Source organism: Mycteria americana, chromosome 3 (assembly GCF_035582795.1).
Source record: "Mycteria americana isolate JAX WOST 10 ecotype Jacksonville Zoo and Gardens chromosome 3, USCA_MyAme_1.0, whole genome shotgun sequence".
Taxonomy (NCBI): Eukaryota; Metazoa; Chordata; class Aves; order Ciconiiformes; family Ciconiidae; genus Mycteria; species Mycteria americana.
In genome coordinates this window covers 10,636,095-10,655,891 of record NC_134367.1, presented here as the reverse complement: position 1 = coordinate 10,655,891, position 19,797 = coordinate 10,636,095, and the positions used below count along the sequence as shown (strand labels likewise).

Genomic DNA, 19,797 nt, shown 5'->3' with positions numbered 1-19,797 from the left:
AGAGATATGAAAAAAAGGCTTCATCAGATTGTAATACACAGAGAAAATGAAAATACATTATCTGGAGATTCATTATGCTACATTAAAGCATCCAGAAGAATGTCAGAGGTTAGGCCCTAGACTAGCCATGCTTTAATACAGGGAAGCAAGGAAGCTCAAGGACTCTAACTTAATATTTACTTTTCTTTTTTTCCTGGCAGATTAAAGTTATGTTTTGTGTTCTTCTGTTTTTGGACTGAGGTGAAGAAAGATCAAGACACTTGCTGTGTTAAGGTGGAGAAGTATATGTGTCTTTATTTTTCAGGGTCAGGATGTGATATTTCATATTTTTGCATGTTTGTTTTTTCTCCTTTTCATTTCACTAAGACGCTTTTTAATAGGACTTTTCTTGATATTTGTTTGCACACATAATATTTTGTTATGTTTAAAGGTTTTATAGGTGATAGAACTGCCTATTATTAAAATTACCTAATGCTTCCTATTATGAAACCTTGATTGCGTCTACTTATAATAGTGCCAAACTGTAACTGTTTTGACTGAAGTTTTCCAAGCCAAGTAGCTGTCCCAGGCTGTACTTTTCTGGAAAGCTCCAGCCAAAATAGTTCTGCCACTTCTAGGAATGATGCAAGGAAAAAATAAGTGTGTTTGCCCATGTCACTGAAGTTCTTGAAATCCTTGCTTTGAAATGTGACAGTGCTCCTAAACCTAGGGAAAGAAAAATGAAAATTTTCAGGGGGTTGGTTTGGCAAGAAAAGGTATGCCTTTGGTGGTTTTTTTTGCTACTTCAGTGAAGATGCAGATAAAAACCCTTAAGTTTTATGGATTAAAAACTCCAAAGCATGCTCAGGTGTCTCAATGTCCCTAGATCTTTCTCTACTTGGTAGTCACCATCCCTCACCAAGAAACTGAGTGTGCGCTAGCTCACAGTGATAGAGACGAAGACAGACTTTCTGGCTTATACAGACACTAAAATGAGAGCAGGGAACTGGTCTTGCATTATGGTCTTTATGGCAATTATCTGTTTTCAGCTATAACCCTTCTATCACAAAAAGATAAAGAAGGAACCATGTGTTCAGATGCAATAGAAACAAAAGCTGAATTTGAGAAAGAAAAGGGCTAGACTGAAACAATATATCTAGAGAAACAAGGACTCAGGGATGTAGAGGAGAGCTAAAGGAAAACAAAGAGGAAACTAGAGAGAGGAAATTGAGATTACCTGGGCAAAGAGTCAATAATAGGGAAAACTGGAAGTGGGAAGTGAGACATTATTAGGATTGAAAATTCAGGGCATCAAAGAGTAGGAAATTCTACTTTAAAGGTTTGCCTATGTATTGTGGCACAACTTTTAGTTAGACATCCGTATGTTTTTATTTCTAGGATCTTTGTCCCGATGAGAGGATGGAGATTATCTCTCTGGAGTTTGCATCACAGATAAGGTTGTCTTCATCACCCATTTGTTGCAGAAGTAGGAAGGAATGTAAAGCTGAAGTGAGATTTCAGTAAGAGAAAGGGAGAGCCTCATAATGAAGATGTGGATGCTAGCCTAGACAATTGCATTCTCTTCCCACCTCAGCTCTAGATATGTGATACTGGGAAAGTAACTTAAAACAAACTTTGCATAGATTGCTACTAACAGAATGTGCTTCATTTTCTTGGTACCCAGCCTCAGATTGTGGAAACAAATTTGAAGTGCTGAAGACTCCCAGCTGCAACTTATGTCAATGGGAGCTGTAAATCAAACCCAAGGTATTTCAAACTGGATACTCAAAATTCATGGATATTATTAACTGTAATCTCCCTGCTTCAGTTCCGCATTTGAGGATGTGCATCCTCAGGTGCTGGGCTCCTATCTCACATGGATATTGTGGATATAATTAGTATTTGTAAAGCTTTAAAAACTATACTGATGAGCATCATAGAAGAAAACTCATGGGGATGTTAATAAATATCTTTAGAGAAGGGTTTGAATAGTGTGCAACAAAGATGGCATGAGGCCATCCATTGAACAATGGGACCATGTATTGAACAATGAACTAAATATTGAACAGCTGTTCATTAAGTAAGCACCATCCAATCTGAGCACTGAAACGGCTAGGATGCTATGGAAAAAAAGTTTGTGATCATGTAATTAAAGCCTGTATCAAAATGCATATGCCCAAGATAAATCAGTTGAGGTTGCATGGGCAAGCTTATTTCTAGCACACTCTCACTTTTCCATATGACTTTAAAATGTTTTTTAATGTTATTTTTTATACATGCATATTCAATAAAAACATATGCTCACCTGTTAATGAATACAATAAGCAATAGAGATAAAAATGGGGAAAATAGAAAAAATGTGGAGGTTATGCTGAAAAAGAGTGTCTATGAATGGAGAAGAAGAATGAAGTGGATGCAGAGAAGGGGAGAATATGGAAGGATGTTCTCATCGGTGCCTGGGAGGTCTGTAGGAGAACATGGGAAGACTTTCATTCTCTGTCAAATAAATGCTTCATATTTCCAGTTGAAAAGTGCACTTAAAGTAATGGTTTTCAAATCCACTTCTGAAAATGAGACATGGAATTCTCATTGATTTCATCAGCTGTTGAACCTTTTAGGCAATGTTCAAAAAATCCCAGCCTTAGAGTTTTCCACATCCATTACAGATCAGCGTGTGTTTCATTGATGTCCAGCTGACTTCCTAAACAATATTGCTTTTCCAGGAGCTTAGCAAAAAAGTGACTACAAGTTCACAGTTGTTCACTTATCCATGTGCTTCCATATGGTTCAGCATCTTCCATCATGTTTGAATGACACTTTCCTGTTACAAGTGTCTTAGATTTTATAGCTTATATTGCAAATATTTTTCCCTTGCCTTTTACTGTGAAACAAGTGCAGCTAAAATAATAGCTAAGAAAAAAATCTGAAAATACTTTGCACAAGAGGTGACACTGGAAGGCAGTAAAATCATGTAGAATATATTACAGTGAGCTGTCAATGAGTTGTCCTTTGTAGTCAGAGAACTGTGTTCATTTGTGTTCTCTTCAAATACACATTTGTATCCCTTTTTTTTTTGGTCAGACGCTGTTTTGCAGGTCAGTTATGAATGGTCACTGAGCAATTGCTGTCCATAATTCTCTCACTGTTATTTTATATTTTCTGCCTTTTGGGCTTATTAACTTACCACCTTCTGTCTAAGACAGGTATTCTTTGGTACAGTTATTGTGGTTTTTACAAGATTTTATAATATTCAGTTTGACAAAGTTGGAACTTCTAGCTGCTCTAGCAACAGTATATAGAGAGGTTAATCCAGAGTGAATTTGTTTCAATAAGTTTTAGACTAAGACTAAACTAAATATTGCCCCAAATTGTTCTTAAAAGTAAAGAACCAGAAACACAAGGAAGAGTAAAATAAAGTGAGAGATAGACTGGGTGCAGTTGCTATTCATAAATACTGATATTCTGTACACATATCCCCATGATATTGCTATGATTTGATCTTTCAAGAGTGCATTCTAAGTAGAAGTTATGCTGAAGATATTAAAATATGTTTCTTGACCTAACCATTTAATTTTAACAGAGGTAGGGATGATCATAATGATTTTGAGGGTCTCTAGGTCAGAACTAGAGGTTCTTTAATAAAAGCTTTTTACTTCACATAGCTTGACCTTTATACTGGGGTTTTATTATTTCTATAACATATCCTTTCCTTATAATTACTTGTGCTTCTATAAAATGCTAGCTTTGACTGTTTGGAATGATGAATTGTAACAATGATTTTTTATGGTACTGTTAGAAAAATAGGAAGGAAAAGCTGTTTAAAGAGACGAGTATTGCACTCTGCAACACAGGGCACTGTATTAAATACATCAAATTTCCCTTCAATACACATGATACAACTTCGTCGTTAAACTCTGTTTGAAGTTTTCTTTACTTAACTTACATTATCTCAGTGGGCAATCATTCCCTGGAACATTTTGAAACAAATGGTAATTTCAGTTCTAACCAGCACACAGTCTTTCAGAAAACACTCTTCGCCAATCATCATGCCATGTTCTGGCCTATAATTTTAATAACCTTATCAAGCTAGAGAAGAAAAATGCACAAATCATGGGAATACAGTATATTCTGATTATGTAAATGAGCACTAGCAATATTATTTTCATAATATATAACCCACAAAAAGAGAGAAAATACAGAATTAAATAAAAGAAGATTAATGAACACGTGCAATAGACGAATATTAGGGTAAGTGCAGTACAAAACACCCATACTGCTTCAGGAATTTTAATTAGGCAATTATCCATAACATGTTTCTTATGAATTTATTGAATTTTTACTTGCTTTGCAACTTAAGAAATTTGGAACTCTATGAATTCAAAGCGGAGTTTAAAGATAAATAAAAGCAATATGAAGTAAAATAAAGATATGGGGGGGTTTTTTAGTTTATATCAGATCTCTTAGTAAATCAAATTACTTAAAACAGTAGGGCATAATTGTGTATTTATTCTGATTCTATAGAATTCTAAAGTAACAATTTTTATATTAAAATATAAAAATCTTCCATCCAGATTTTTATTCCGTTTGTGAGCAGGGTTTTAATGTGCTTAGAATTTATGGGGCTATCAATGATCCCATAAATAGTTCAATCAAAGGGAAGCCTCACGATTGAACATTAGAAATTTAAACTACTTAAATCACTTCAAATATACACTCTTACATAGTAAGATGTATAAAACCATGATTTTTTTTCCAGTAGACACAAAATCCCAGAGTTATTCTAAGGTCTAGTTATTGGTATATACAGCATAGTTATTTGGTATTAAGTATTCTTTTGCAGCTGCTCAGTAAAAATGTAGTTAAAGCCCTCTGGTTAATATAATTCTAGAATAAATGAATCTTCTTAGAAATTACTTAAGAATAATATCACCATGTTTCTAAAAAATGCATAGGTGGAATTATTATTGAGTGGTTCAGCTTTTTAAAATTCAGCTTTTTAAATTTTGTTTTGCTTTGGTTTAACTCACTGGTTGGTATAACTGCCAGCAATTTACCCACATCTTAGTTTGGTATATTTCTTCTTTTATTTGACAAAATTTTAAAACAACTGGGAATGCATTAGTTTATAATTCATACCCTTCTTAATTCAAGATTCTTTTTTCTTTGAGAAGCAGTTAGTTTTAGATGGCTGTACAAGTGTGTGGAGGGGTTCTACCTTATATTTGTGTGATACAATTTTTGTCACGTATCTTTGAATGCAAATACAGTTTAGAGCTAAAAAAGTGTTACTTAGAATGTGTAAGACATTTCCTGCACTCATTTTTCTCCAGTTGTTCAGCTTATTAAATTAACATCTTACCTATAAATTAATTTTAAATTAATCTCTGCAGTGTCTAAATAGCATCTGTCTTAAAATAAGCATGTTAACCCTTCATAGAACAGAGGTACTCAAACTCTACTCAAGTCACTGGAGAGTCTCCTTCATAATATTGTACTGCTTAGGGAACTCCCCTCTGCTTGAGGTTGAAGACATTTGAAACTGGTTGGCTGTGTGGTTATGAATGCAAATGTCTTGGAAAAGAAAGAAAAAAGGCAACAGCAACCTTCATCTTCTTCTAGCTATTAGAATATGAGTGGAACAGGGAACACAGATGATGTCTGATCTCTGGAACACTTCCACTTCTTATATCTAGAGGTGGCCTAATGCAATGCTTGTTCTGGGGAATTGGGCCTGGGACCCCACATGTGCCCCTTCCAAGGGGATTGCTGGTCATGCCCTCCTTTGCCCTTCTGGTCTTGTGACTTTTGCATTCCTGCTTGTACGTTGACTCAGCTCCGAGGTAGGCATGGAAAATTTTGAACAATCTGCTTGAGGAGAGTTCTCTTGAAACACAGAAGATGAGGCATCAAGCCCCCTCAAGTTTAATATGGGGGTAAATTTTCTATACAGAAGGCAATTCTGTGTATGGCAAGCAGGGTGCAGAGCACAGGGGAGAACAATACAGCTACTGTTGACCAATTGTGCAAAGAGTGCATTGCTTTTAACATCTTGAGTGGAGCCTGAACTGAGTGGAACTTAGGCATTTATGCTGGGAAGACTGGATCACTCTTCCAAGGCCAGGTATCAGGATGCAAGTGAGGGTCAACTGCTCCCTAAGGACTGGGTAGCTGAGATCCATGGCCAGCAGGGCAGGGACCTTGCCAGCCCTGTCCCACTGCCTCCAAGCAAGGGAGCAAGGCAGGTCTAGGGATGGCAGGTGGCATCAGCCAAGAGTCCAGATCATCATGCAAGTCAATGGTGACAGGGCAGGCCAGGGTGAAGCCAGGAGCATGAGTCAGGGTCAGGATCAGGTTTGGTAACGGTAACTAGGATCAGACACAGTCCAGTGATCCCCAGGCTGGTCCAAGATTAAATCCGGAACTGGGTCCATAGGTCTGAGTCTGAATCAACAGGGTTCATGGTCAGATGTGGAGACAGGTATACCTATGACACAGCTCATGGAGGAACTGAAGGCACAGGCCTGAGCTGGGGCTCCTGGGCCCATGGGCAGGAGGTAAGGGTGACAGCCCCAAGTGATGCCAATCAGGGCCTTGACACTAGATGTTTGAAATCAAGTCACATTTGAATCTAGGATATATGCTGCAACAAAAGTATTGATCAACAATCTTTGCTTCATCCCAAGAAGAATTTTCAGCATCCTGCCACTTGACCTCATTTTCTGCCTTGCTCCAGAATGTTTTCCTGACATGGTCCAGTGGTCTACTTGTCCCCTTCCCTTAAAGAATCTGAAAGGAACTGATCAGAATAAAATGTATGTTTTGCATTGAGTGGCACAAACCAAATGGATCTGTAGGTGTCATAGTTTTGTCAAACAAAAAGATTTTCTTTATGTTCTCACAGCAGGAATTCAGGCCATCTAACTATAGGCACCAGGCTTTGTGACACATTTTGTCAGACAGGCAGCGTGCAGTGTAGTCATGTGTCTGGGCAAGCGTGAGTCCCTGGAAGAGAGGAGGAATTAGAAATGCATTCTGAAGCAGTGATTAATCAGTGGTTAAGTTGCACCACGAGCTGTCATGATGGAGTAGGATTCTGGGAATATCGGTAGTATTCATACTCAATGGTGGGAAAGAGCAGCTGGTGACCAGTCAGAAATGAAGACCTGGGAATGAATTCCTGACATAGTGCAGGAATTTGTACCATTCCACTTCAAGTGTAATGAATATTTGAAGTTAAAAGCATTCCACCAGATGTTTAGGACCATATATGAAAAGACATGGGTGCTTACTTTCCTAGCTGTAGCAAGAGCAGAGATCCATAGGACTAGGCATTGCAAATCCATGCTCCTGCAAGTTCTTCTCTAGACTCCACTGAAGAATTCAGGGCAGAAACCTCACTTAGATGCTATTAATCATTATTTGTGGTAGTCTCTCTTTCCTTCTGTTGGCACCATAAGAAATCTGTAAGTGATAGAAAGGTAATAGAAATACTGGTCACTTTGAAACTTTTCGTATCTATAATTGTATGTTTGGGGGAACTGTAGTCCTGTGTACAAAATATTAATGGATTACTTTATTGTAATCTAATCTACATCTACTCTATGTATCTTTTTTTGGATTTTCTTGCTTTGCCATCCCACTCTGTAAGTGCTTTGTGGAGCTTCCACTAGGTCTTTCTTTTCAGAGTAGTGTAAGTTTCTTAATATCCCCATGGGCCTTCTGAGGTTAATTTTTTTTTTCTCAGTAACTTTTATTTCTTCTTTAAAAAATCCATTTTGAAGCTCTGTGGAATTTAAGGAGAGTCCTTCCACGCTCTTTTGGTTGTATTTAATTGTTTTCCTCCTAAATCACATACTTTGTTTTGATGCAAAACACAGCGACAGAAGAGAATCTGACATTTTATGTAACTGGCATGTCATTTATAAGATCTCCATTAGACAAAACATTTGTTTAGATACTCTGTTATTCATTTATTTTCATGTCAACACCAAAACCAACTGCAGAAATGAACAGAGATGAATAATAAGACAAACTGTTTTAGTATCAATGTACTCTGCCTAAGGCAATATACTGTGCAACTGGTGAAGAATGCATAGTTCCTTCCCAAAACCTCTGCTGAGAACCAGCTCTTATAAACAATCTCTTACTCCTTTGTCTTCAGGGACTATTTTCAACTATCTCCAAGACAAAATTTCAGTTGATATTTCACTTAAAAGATTTTTGTGGTAAATTGGTAAATAATACCTATCAGTTATGGTTATCTTCTCTACTGTTGCATTATCTTTGTTGTGTCTGCTCTTTGCTAATTGCTTTTCTCCGTGTAGTAAATGAAAGAGACAGCATACAGGAAATAAACAACAATGGGCTCATTAGCAGACAGATTTGACAAGATACGGCTTCTGAGAGATATATGTAAATCTGATAGATATTACAAACAAGAATAAATATTTCAACTGATCTACTGCAGTAATAGCAATGTTCCTCTCATTAGAGCTGGGAGGATAAGGCCTTTCTTGAAGAAGGATGGTGGGTAGGAAGTAGGTGAGGTTGCCCTCCAAGCATGTATACCCCCAAGTTGCCTTGGGAAGAAAAAGGCAACCAGGAGTAATCTGTCCAACTGTTAATGGTAGAAATAGCCCATTCTCAGACATCACCTTTGACAGCCAACTAAGAACTCTCAGAGACTTCTGGGTGGACTTGTGGTGGGTAATGTACATGCAGTAAGTGTGCTGCTTCCAAGACCAGCATGAATCCAGGATTCAGGTATGTAGAAGTAAGACATGTGCAGTTCAGATGGTTCACAGATGTGCAGTACCTTTGCTGCTTTCTGGGAGCTCTGCACCTATACACATATAAAAACTGAACATGTGAACCAAGTCTTTTATGGTAAAGCTTATGTGTCTCCAAATGTTGATGAAAGAAGATGTGACTTACCCAGCCAGAATGGTTAAACAGCAGTGATCTAGTTTATTCCCTTCCAAAAATTACATTATTCTCTGAAGAATAACTTTGAGTAGATTAGGATGCCCCATTTAAATTTTCAGAGTCCTGAAGCTTCCTTTACTTTCTTTTGTAAACTATTCTGTGGTTAAATAGGTCTCTCAGTTAATTTTGCCTGAATTCTCACTTTTCTGCTGCCATCCTACTCCTCAACTTAAACTATGAATACCATCCTAAATACTTCTGTTACAACTTCAGTGTTTAGGACTTTAAAGTATATATATGTTGTTATTATGTTCTCTCTTTGCTTAGCTCTTAACCTTCTGATGTTCACACATACATTTTAAATCAACTGCTATAAAACCTTGGACAATTTACATACTTTCCTGTGAATTCCCTCCAATTTGTCAATAACTTCCAAGGACCAAGGTGGATAGGACCATGGAAAACTCTGGGAGATAAAAGGAAAAAGAGCTTTCCTTTTCCTATATATGTAGTTCAGAGCTATATTTGCCTCTGCTACAGCCATACAACTTTGTAAACTTGCATCGAATTTGCATTTGCCTCTTATACTAAAGTTTTTCCAGCATTACTACTTGCTAGGTGTCTTCTTCAATGTGAACTGAGTGTCTCTGCTCTGAGTTATTTGTTCTGAGAGTTTTTTTCATGTTAAATAATACTTTTTTATCTGTTAGCATGATTTTTATTTTCCACACCCTTGTGTTAATTATGTGCACTCGGAGGGTCTTGAAAAACTTATTGTTTAATATAATGATTAGAAAGTTTCAGTGATATATTGCTTGCCAAAGGCCTCAGATGGCAGCTGAAAACAAGTATGTGAAGAATGGAAATCTGGTGAAGTATATGTTGGGGCACAGGGAAGTTAAATTCTCTTTGACAAAGAAATAATTAGGAGCATCAATCTTAAAAGAAGAAAAATAGAAAAAATGCAAAACCCAATAGAAGTAATAGTTTGGTGGTAGACAGTTCACTTAAGTCTTAGCTTGTGTTTTCTCTCTACTCAAAACTTACATTTACTTCATGACCACTAGACACCAAAATGGAGAATGTCTCACAGATACTCATGATAGCCTATAAAGGGCAAAGAAAAAGGCTTACAAATAGAAAGCCACATTTTTTATTCTGAAGACTGTTAGTTGCATTCTTGGGTGGGGGTAATGTGTCTGAGTGTTTGGGACTAGGAGTTACATTGGTGGTATTCCTCTGCCTGTAGATGTTGCAGTTACTACTTCCGTGGAACACCGATAAACACACTGCTATTTCCTTCTCTTATTTTATTGTCTTAAAAATTAATAAAATTAACAAATTCTTCCCACGAAAAATCTTTTGCAGCCATCTGGCGTCCTATTGAGTAAAAGAAAGAAAACTCTTGTTGCTAATTTTTCATATGAACAGGATAGCCACCCACAGTCAGAAGCGTAGCTTTCCTCTATTTGAGTTTCCTTATGATGGCAGAGGTTGAGCAATCTCTTTAGTAAGATCAGAAAATTTAACTTCCAGATTTGGGTCAGGTAAGAAATAGTCCAAGAGTAGCTCACTTACTCTTTTACTGGTTTAGCCTGAAATGTTATGTTGGTTTATGCAGGTTGGTTTACAAATCAGAGTGGAGACTGAGGAGGAGAAATTGCCAAATTATTCTAACTCTCACAAGTTTATAGAAGAGTGTGAGGTTCCTGCTTTGTCATAAAATAATTGCTAACTTTTCCTATATGTTGCAGGCCTGAAAAAGATGATCAAAACTGAAGCTGAATACTGAGAGACCTGCAGTGAAGGACATTCCCCAAAAGAATTCAATGACTTGAGTAATTAACTTAAAGCATCCTCAATATTTCTGACACAACTTTGTTCAACATTGAACTAAGTATTATCTCTGATACGTGCCCAATCTATACTCAGTTTTTGGGTTGCTACTTAATGCATGTTTCTTTTTCTCTATGTTTATTGTTGAGGAGTTTATAAGAATCGTGGCTGTTAAAGCCCTGTTTGTGGCTGACAAGGGTGGATTTCTATATTGATAGGGATTCCTCCTAAAATCATTTGGGACCAACGGGATGCAGGAATCATTCCACCAACTCAAGTTGAAGTTTTTCCCTTTGATGTATTGATTAGAAATGGTAAAATGGAGAGAAAATTCCATGAATAATTTATTTGCATTTAATCATGAATCTGTATTGATCATCCCAACTAAACAATAAATGTGACATTTCAAATATTTCCAAACTATCCATAGAATGCAATTCAGAAAGGTGCATTTCAAATAATAAAGTCAAGAAGTACATGACTGCAAGGACAAATGCCTTCTCTGATGAAATAAACTGCTCTTTGTGGTTTGTTGCACATGTACATATGCCCATATTTTATTCTGTAGAGTACAGAAAAGTCAATAAAGGATGTACGCTTTGCCAGCTGGAGGGATTTGTCTACTCTTTTTTTAAGCAGATGGGCAGTAGATAGGAACTTGCTAGATATCCAGACGCTTCTGGAAGATCAGGTGGTGGCTATGTTCTTCTGTCAGATGTTTTTTTTTGTCTTATCTTTGAAGACTGGTGCATAAGTGTTCTCAATGGAATCTAGTATTTGGAATACAATTCTACATTAACTCTGCTTAAAAATAGGTAGATAATTCTTCAATACCCGTAAGTAATATTTGTAATAACTCAGGATGTGATAGCTTCTGTACATCATTGTAAGTCTTTCAGTCAAGACTGAATGTCTTTCTAAGGATTTTAAGTTCAAGGCAAACAGTAGTTAAGAATATGATGTATTAGCTATTGGTCAAGCCCTTTGGCCTGCATATTTTGAGAGTTCAGACCAGTGGCTTTTCTTCACTTTCTACATCTACACAAACTGTTGGTACAGGACAAAAATGTGGGGTTTTTTCCAACAAGAAATGACTTAGAATGTTATGTACGATATGGACCAATTAGATAGGGAGTAAAAATCATAAATGCACTGGCAATAATGAGATCTCTTTTAAGAAAATTAGTTTTCTAAATACTGTCTTTAAGTCAGAAGTGGTAGATTTTCCATTCCTAGTGCCATGTTTGGACATAATCAGCTATGACAGAGTTAGTGCTCTCTTTCACTCCCCACAGAACTTCTGTTTATGGATTTTCTTCTCTACCATTTCCCTCTTTCTTCATATCAGCTCTTTTCCATGTACCCATGAAAAGGGTTGACATTGCCTCAGCTGTAATTTTGGCATGGTGGTAACTTACGCTGTGGTTGCACCTGTATGAAGTGATGGCTTTGTTGAAGGGTTTTCCCCCTTTGCCAATAAAATGCCAAATGATTTCCTACTCTCTTGATCTGTTTTTCAAAAAAGCTGGTTAATGTGTGGTTACATTTGCTTTCCAGAATGTGACTGCTTTTTTATAGTGTGCTGGCTCTACTGCTGATATGTTCTTTCATGGTTTGAACCTACTCCCATTGAAATCAATGGAGAAGTTCCCACTTCTTTATTGAAAGTAGTATTGTAGTCTCGCTTGCTGATATGGTGAGTTTTACCTGTTTATTCCAGTCCCAGTGCCAAACCTCTGTATTGGACTTGTAGCTCCACTGAAGTCACCAGAGGCATGTGGATTCAATACCAGCTGAGAAGCTCTGTGCCTTGCAGTCATATCTTGCTTTTCTTCACTGCACTCTCCCAAATACTGTTTTCTTTGAGCATATGGGTTCCAGTGCTAAGCTCTGTCTTTAACCAGGTATTCACCCTGTACAAATAGAAGGAAGGAATTTTTTTAATGACTGTACTTAACGTTTGATATGGTGTCAAACTGATACTGGGAAGAAGACTACAGTTTAGCTCACCTGCTGTCCCAGCTGGGCTTGCTGTCTGTCTGCCAGTGTTTTTTCCTTTTTTTTTAATAAAAGGAGACCAAGAAAATGGAAATAAAAATCACAGTTATGAGAACAATAAGAAACAAAAATTCAATGCATGCATATATTAAATCCTGTTGTACCTAAAAGTTAACTTTCCTTGGTCAAAAAAAAAGCAAAGTGGTAAAAGACTGAACTTCACCCAACAGATTGTATACACCTTATCTGGCAATATTAACATGCACTTGAAAGTTATTAGTGCCCCAAACCTTTTAATACCAAAGTGTGCCCTAAATGTTATTTGATACTAGATGTTACATAAATCTGTATTTTCATTACTAAGCAACTTTAGGATATGTAGTGTGTGTTTGAAAAAAGGCATGGTAATAACTCACTAATAATGGGTGCCATGTGGGGGGAAAAAGGCAATATTACCTACCTAAGAAATATAAAACATGGTTTATATTTTCAACAGTTTGAGAATGAAATGAAAACAGAATATTTGGTGCACCTGTAAAAACATATTTGATCATAATGGCAAGTACAGCATTCTTAGTGTGGGATTCATATTTCATAACTCATGTTCAAACAAGAAAAATGATTATAATGTTAAGTATTTCCTGAGTTTATTTTGATGGATGGCAGAATAAGTATCTTTTACTCATTAAAATACAGATTGGTATAATTTAATAAATGAATTTAATACACAGATGTTCAAGACTGTTTGAGCAGAGTGCATATTAATCAACTTCTCTATAACTGATCCTTTTTTATATTTTTTAAAAGAAATTTGCAGGAGCCAAAAGTTTATTAGATCTGTATGATCTCGGTCTGGTATCAGATATCAAGTATGTTGTTTGAGTCATGTCAGGTGATCAAAGTGTTTCTTTTTGATTGATGAACCTGTAAACACCAAACTATTTGAGTGGTCATTGCTTTTGCATCTGTTTGAGACACTGACACATCCTTTGAAAAAATGGCCAAGATTTTTAAGAGTGACTTGCAATACTAGGAACTTCACTTTTGGGTGCCCTGCAGAAGACTGATCTTTAGACAGTATTAAGTACTCTGGTTTGAAAAGCTGTTTCAAGTTAGATACTTCCAAAATAGGGCCCCAGAATCATTTGTTACATATGAGAATCGTAACCAAGAAATGCAGAGCCTGATTTTCCCTATTGTTTATGTACGCTTTTGCTTCACTGGTTTCAGTGGAGTTGCACTGGATTTATACGCACATAAATGAGAAAAGAAATAGGACCATCATTTTTTAAAGCATGCATTATGGAAATATGTGGAGCTGCAAAGTATCCAGGTGAGCTTATAGGAAGTATTTGAAGAAAAGACTGGATCTCAGATAAGCCTTGGCCTAAGATCCACAGAAGAACGTCACTGTCTTGCTACCCGTAATGCACCTGAAGGAGCCTGGCCCCTCGAATGGGCTCCATAGCCTTGAGAAGGTGCCTGAGCACCCTGCGGAGAGATGCTCAGGAGTGAGGACCCCTGTATGCTGCACTCTGAGCTGCCTTTGCTTGCCAAATGCTGAACACCCGCATGTTTCTGAAATGAGTAACATAAATCCCTTCCTTCAGGATCTGTAGTTTGGTTGTCTTTGTTGAAATAGTGCTCTGTCTTTTTTTGCTGATAAGTTAGAAGGGGTTTTTTGCTCTTGAAGCAGGATGTGTGTATGGTGCCCACCTTCTTGCAGCAGATCAGGACACTGTGATATGGGAGATGTACGAGGGTTCAAATCCATTCTCGCTGAGAAGTGACTTAAAAAAATCAGGTGCTGGGCAATTCTACAGTGGGGACAATTGAATTTATGGCACTTTGCATACAGGACCTCACACTTTCTTGTGCTAAGAGGGACCATGAGTGAGCATGATTCCCTACAGTTGTGTATGGGTGAGTGAGGATACCCATCCTCCAAGGATCATTTCTCCTACCCTGATTTAAGAGCTTGTGCCACTGAGCAATTGAGTAAAACCAAAGGAGTTCTTCCTCTTTGTCTCTTTCAAGAAAGGTTGTGGTCTTCAGCATTTATTCTGGGCTCCTGTCTTGTAGGTGAGCTCTGAACTTACATCTCAGCTTGTAAACATAACGTTAGTGCAGGGGCTGTCACAGTTTGGCCATGTCCTCCTGTTGAACACGACGGTCAGATGCAAACGGTCTGCTGGGAATGTTTCTTGGCTTTTGCTAACTTCCCGACTGTGCCCAGAAATTTAGCAGAGTGCTAGTTGGCCTGGGCTATAAGTATGCTGGGGAGTACTCTAATAAATTCACAGAGCAGTTTATTGAATGCCATTACATATGCCGGTGTGCTGGGGCTGCTTAAGGTACTAGTATAGATGCAGCCACATGGTTGCTCCTAGATTAAACGCTGCAGGTAAATCTGACTGGGAGGTATCTAGTTTATGAAACCCATTTCAGCAGAGATGTGAGAGAGTCAGGTATATGCTTCCCCCTCAGGGCAAGAAGCTGGATGCTTGGCAAACTGGAAAGGAACACCACTGAGCATTGCCAGGGTTAAAGAGCAGCTAAGAAGGCTCCAGTGTTCAGAGCAAGTGTTGTAGGCATGTATGTGCATTGGTGATGTTTGATCACAAAGGACAAACTAACCTTTTACTCCAGGCTTTATCTTTAAGGAGGAATATCAGATTAGAGGTAGAATGGAAGTGAGATCAAAGAGGCATGTAGTTTTCATTTATTTCACAGGCTTGTTAAAGGCTTGACTCCATCATAATCTTGAATACATCTGATTAACTTCCCCGTAAATGACAAGCTGACTTGTCTTTCCGTGGGATTTTGTTACATCCCACTTAATTAGAATTTACTGTTCCGCCTAGTGACAGCATGCTCCTAGGTGCATTCCCTGTGGTCAGGTAAAGTATCTGGGAAGAGGACACTAAGGAAAAGGTTTAGGTGATCAGACAAGTTTCGTTTCAGGTGTGGTTAAGCCTCTTAGTATTCCAAAGAAAGCCTTTCTCACCTTCATAGCAGCAGTTCCAGTCACCCTGACATCAAAATTGGTACCCAGGTGGGCCACTGAGGATTAACTGACTTCGGTGTTTATCCCTGACTCTGCTCCTACGTATTTACCAGAACATCTGGACGGAGATAGTGCTGCAGTGACTCTGACTGAGTTCATTTGGGGGTTGCTGGTGAGCAGGATGGCTTGACTGATTTGCACACAAATTCCTGAATCTTTCTGAACTGGATGTTCTTGCTCCTTCACTGCCCAACACCTTGCAACCATTTGCACCTGTACAGAGTGAGTGTAAAAAACTGCCAGTCCAGATGGCAACACTTCTCACCTATTTTGCCCAGGTTTTAAAGACTACACAAGCTGCAGGGCAGCAGGAAATCATGCTGAGGGACTTCTTCCATTTCTGCTGTGACTCATTCTAAGGTACATGGTCCCACTTCCCCAAAAGGGGAGGGAGGCAGGAGGAGTAAGTGGAAGGATTCTTTGCGGGAACCTTTTCATCTCTAATAGTCAACAGGAAAAGTACAGATTTACTTTGTTTTTCAGATAACTCAGCCATGATATCATAATGATAACAAGTTTGCCTTAATGTCCACTTCTGTAATGTATCAGCCAGATAATCAGTTTCTGCTCCAAGAATTTTAACGAGAGGTTTGTGGTCTGCAATCAGAACAGCTTCTTCCAATGTAAAGACTCATGGAATGTCCTCATACCAAAATGCAATAGTCAGAGCGCGAGTCTTGTTTCATATGTTTCATGAAAGTGGAAGCAATTAGCCTCTTTGTTCCATTATTATTTTAGGTGAGAAGCATCTATACCTACAGCTGAAGCATCGTCAACTGAGAGGGAAGAAGGGGAAATGTAAGGTTTTTTTCATATCTTCTTAACTTCTTGATTTCATTAAATGACTTCTTCAAGTTTTCAGTCCCAAACTGAGTAACATCTTTTTCATTGGATTTATTAATGTAGATAAGTCAGAGAGAAACTCGCTATAATAATTAACTATATGTAAAGAGGATCTGTAACAATGTATTCTTTGGCACAGTGCTTTTTTTGTCATAGTTTACTTTCTCTGGAAGTAGTTTAAAGCCTTACACATCACTTTCATAATCCAGTCAGTTGCTTGTGAATGGAAAAAGCCATATTTGTCCTTTCTCTTACCTTTTTCAAATTGCATTAGACATTTAAGCACAGATTCCAGGCTTCTCAAGTGTATTTTCTCACTTGCATTTGAATAAAAATCTCTCTCCACTTATATCTTGCATACTTGTTCTATTATAAATTGAGATGTCACTAGTACACCAGCTATGTGCTGCTATTCCAGAAAAGAACCTTATTCATGTTAATGATCATGCATATCAAGACCCTGGTTCCAACTCCATCTGCTGGTAAGCCTGAGACAAACCTACCTTTGTAAACTTCTGTTCCTCATTTAGCAATGGAAACATTCTTTGGAGACTTTTGCATAGGACCAGGGAATAATAGTTACATATGCCACAAGTCACGTCGTTCTGAGATTTTACTTGACTACAGAATGTGACCTTCTGTGCTTCAGAAAGAGACATTATTTGGGATAATCTTAAGAGATGCAACCTCTGGTTTTAAGGACAGGGTGTTTTACAACACTGACCTTTTACCCATTTCTCCAAACTTGATGTTCTAATTGTATCTATATTAACTGAAGAATATGCAACCAATTACAACACTATGAGTCATATATAAAATAGTTGACTAATACACATTTATTCAAAAGCACAGCGCACGGATTCAAAGACAAAGGTTCTTTCTTTACGTCTGGATTAATTGTTGCCAAGTCTCAGACTGTACAGTTAATGTTTCTGTTGCAAAGATAAACCAGCAACTAACCTGTTGCTGAACATCACATTGCCTTCCATTTCCTTCTTCTTTTGATGTTAATGTAACTTAGAGAAACTACACACACGCTTGACAGAATTGACCTACCTGTAATATGTTTACATAAATGTGTGTCCACTTTTGATGTTCAAAGAGACACAGGCTTTAATGGAGGTTTTTGAATAAGAATCTTTTCACAGTCCTGCTGGCATCAGTGAGTTATGAACCAACCCCATGGTGATGTCTTCCTTTGGAGAACAGCGTTGTGCTATTGCAAACAGGTTAGTATCAAGTTTTGGAGACCTTCTGCAGTTTTGATTCTTGTAAAATGGGACTCAGAAATCTGGGCACTCTTGGCAACTTGTAAAATCTCAACCAATAAGCAACCCACTGAGAAATCTCTTTGTGTATACTGTTTTTTGGTGAAATAACTCAAAGAATTTTTTTCAAGAATAATAAAACCCAAGGTAAACTGAATGGTGGGCCCCAAGGATTAGGTTTTTTTATAACTTCCCCATCTTTTGTTCCTTTGGCACTCCATCTCTTGCAACAACAGATATCAGGTACCTCACTTAAGAACTGCTTATTAAAGCAATAATCACTGATCTTCACAGTGGGAACTGCAGTACTGAGCCAAAGTCACAGGTGCCAACTCCACCATATTTGGCAGCAAATCTTTATACACCATCTACTGTCCTGCTGCTTTTTTGGCCGTTAGTCTAGGAATTCCAGGCAATTGGCAGGCTTATTGGAGAAGCTCAATAGCTCCAGTGAAGCTGCCCTGTGCTCAGATATCCTGAGCAAATGGCCACTGCAGATGTACAAATTGACTTCACATTTGTCTAATGGATTAGATGTGTGAGATCAGTTGCATCAGCGCTGCAAGGCTGAGCGAGTTGAATTCCATGGCTCTGCCCATGCTAGTAAATCAGTCAGTGCCAAGGGACGTTTCTGAGGGCTGGACCCTGGTTGTGCACCACCAAAGTGTTCGAAGGCCTCTGCCATTGTTTTGCCTCGGGCCGACTGGAAGCAGCCTTGTCACAACACTCTGGTGCTACAGCTGAGCTGAAGTACGTTATGGAGAGGGAGACCTTAGTAGCTTGAACAGGAGGCAGCCCAGCTGCTTTTGAGAATAGGCTCATATGTTCAACGTGAAGCATTTTGGGTCGGCATTAACCGCTGTGTCTCTGCAGTAGACACTACAGAGAAAAAGGGCGCTCTTTCAAGATCAGGAGCAAAGCCTACAGGAAGAGGAAGCTCAGAAACAAGAACTGAAGTTGTGTCTTATATAGGGCATGTATAAAGGCATTGGAACAATGTCCAGAGACACCTAAACTAGCACCGACACCATGTGATATATAAGCATTGTACAGCCCAGCCCCATGAGAAGCGAGGTCAGTCGCATTAGAGCTGTTTGTGTCTCTGCCGCTGAGAAGCAGGGCTTACCTTCTGGTCCATCACCCTGCCCTGACACTGCTACGCTGATGCTGATTCTGGATCTAACAGAGTCTAGGAGATCTCTGCCTTGCAGTCCACTGCACAAGGAAGACATGTCCTAAGGTTAGCAGGGGTCCCAAAGTCAGTGGCAAGCAGATCCTAAAAACTCAGCTGGTACATGAACTATTTATCATGAAAGTTATTACAGTTAGGCTGTACGTGTGCACAGCGTACATATTCTGCCACATACATCAGAACGAAAATTGATCAGACACACAAATGTCAGAAACTGGAAAGATGTAGCTCCACTATTAAAATTTCTTCATACTTTTGCCAAGTTAAAGCAAGCCACTTTAGGCAGGAGATATAGCCATTGCTAGACTTGTAAATATCTTCTATATCCAGTGAAGAAAAAGAAAAGATAATTTAAGTTATTAAAAATTACCTTTTGTTTTTTAGCTACCCTGATTATTACAAGCTTTATTGCAGTTATAGCAGTATTATTGGAGTGACGAGTGAGTAATGACCTCATTACAAGAGAGAGGGAGCAGGGCTAAGCATGGCTCCCCAGGTGTCTGGAAATTTGCCCTTTGCTTGGGCTACAGCAAAGCTTTATAGCAAAAGTTGAAACTCGAGTGTAATTAAAATACATAGATGTGTATCTGACACTTTTTATCATACTGTGGTTTCATCTAAATTCTGATCAAATCATAGAAAGTTTGTAAGTGCTCTTTTTTTTAGCATTGCTATCAATAATTCTAGCA

The 19,797-nt window shown here is 38.2% G+C and overlaps 1 long non-coding RNA gene across 2 annotated transcripts in view; it reads left to right on the top strand.

The window, feature by feature from the left end:
• The first annotated feature begins 202 nt into the window (after positions 1-202).
• LOC142407625 (uncharacterized) overlaps positions 203-19,797 on the top strand; it is a 40,926-nt gene continuing 21,331 nt past the window's right edge. The window contains exons 1-2 of one of the 2 annotated variants that reach the window (XR_012774989.1): positions 203-273; positions 1,664-1,746. This is a non-coding gene — a long non-coding RNA (uncharacterized LOC142407625). Of the gene's footprint in view, positions 274-1,663; positions 1,747-16,537; positions 16,604-19,797 lie in introns of those variants that run through there. The other variant, XR_012774988.1, reaches the window with a different exon arrangement.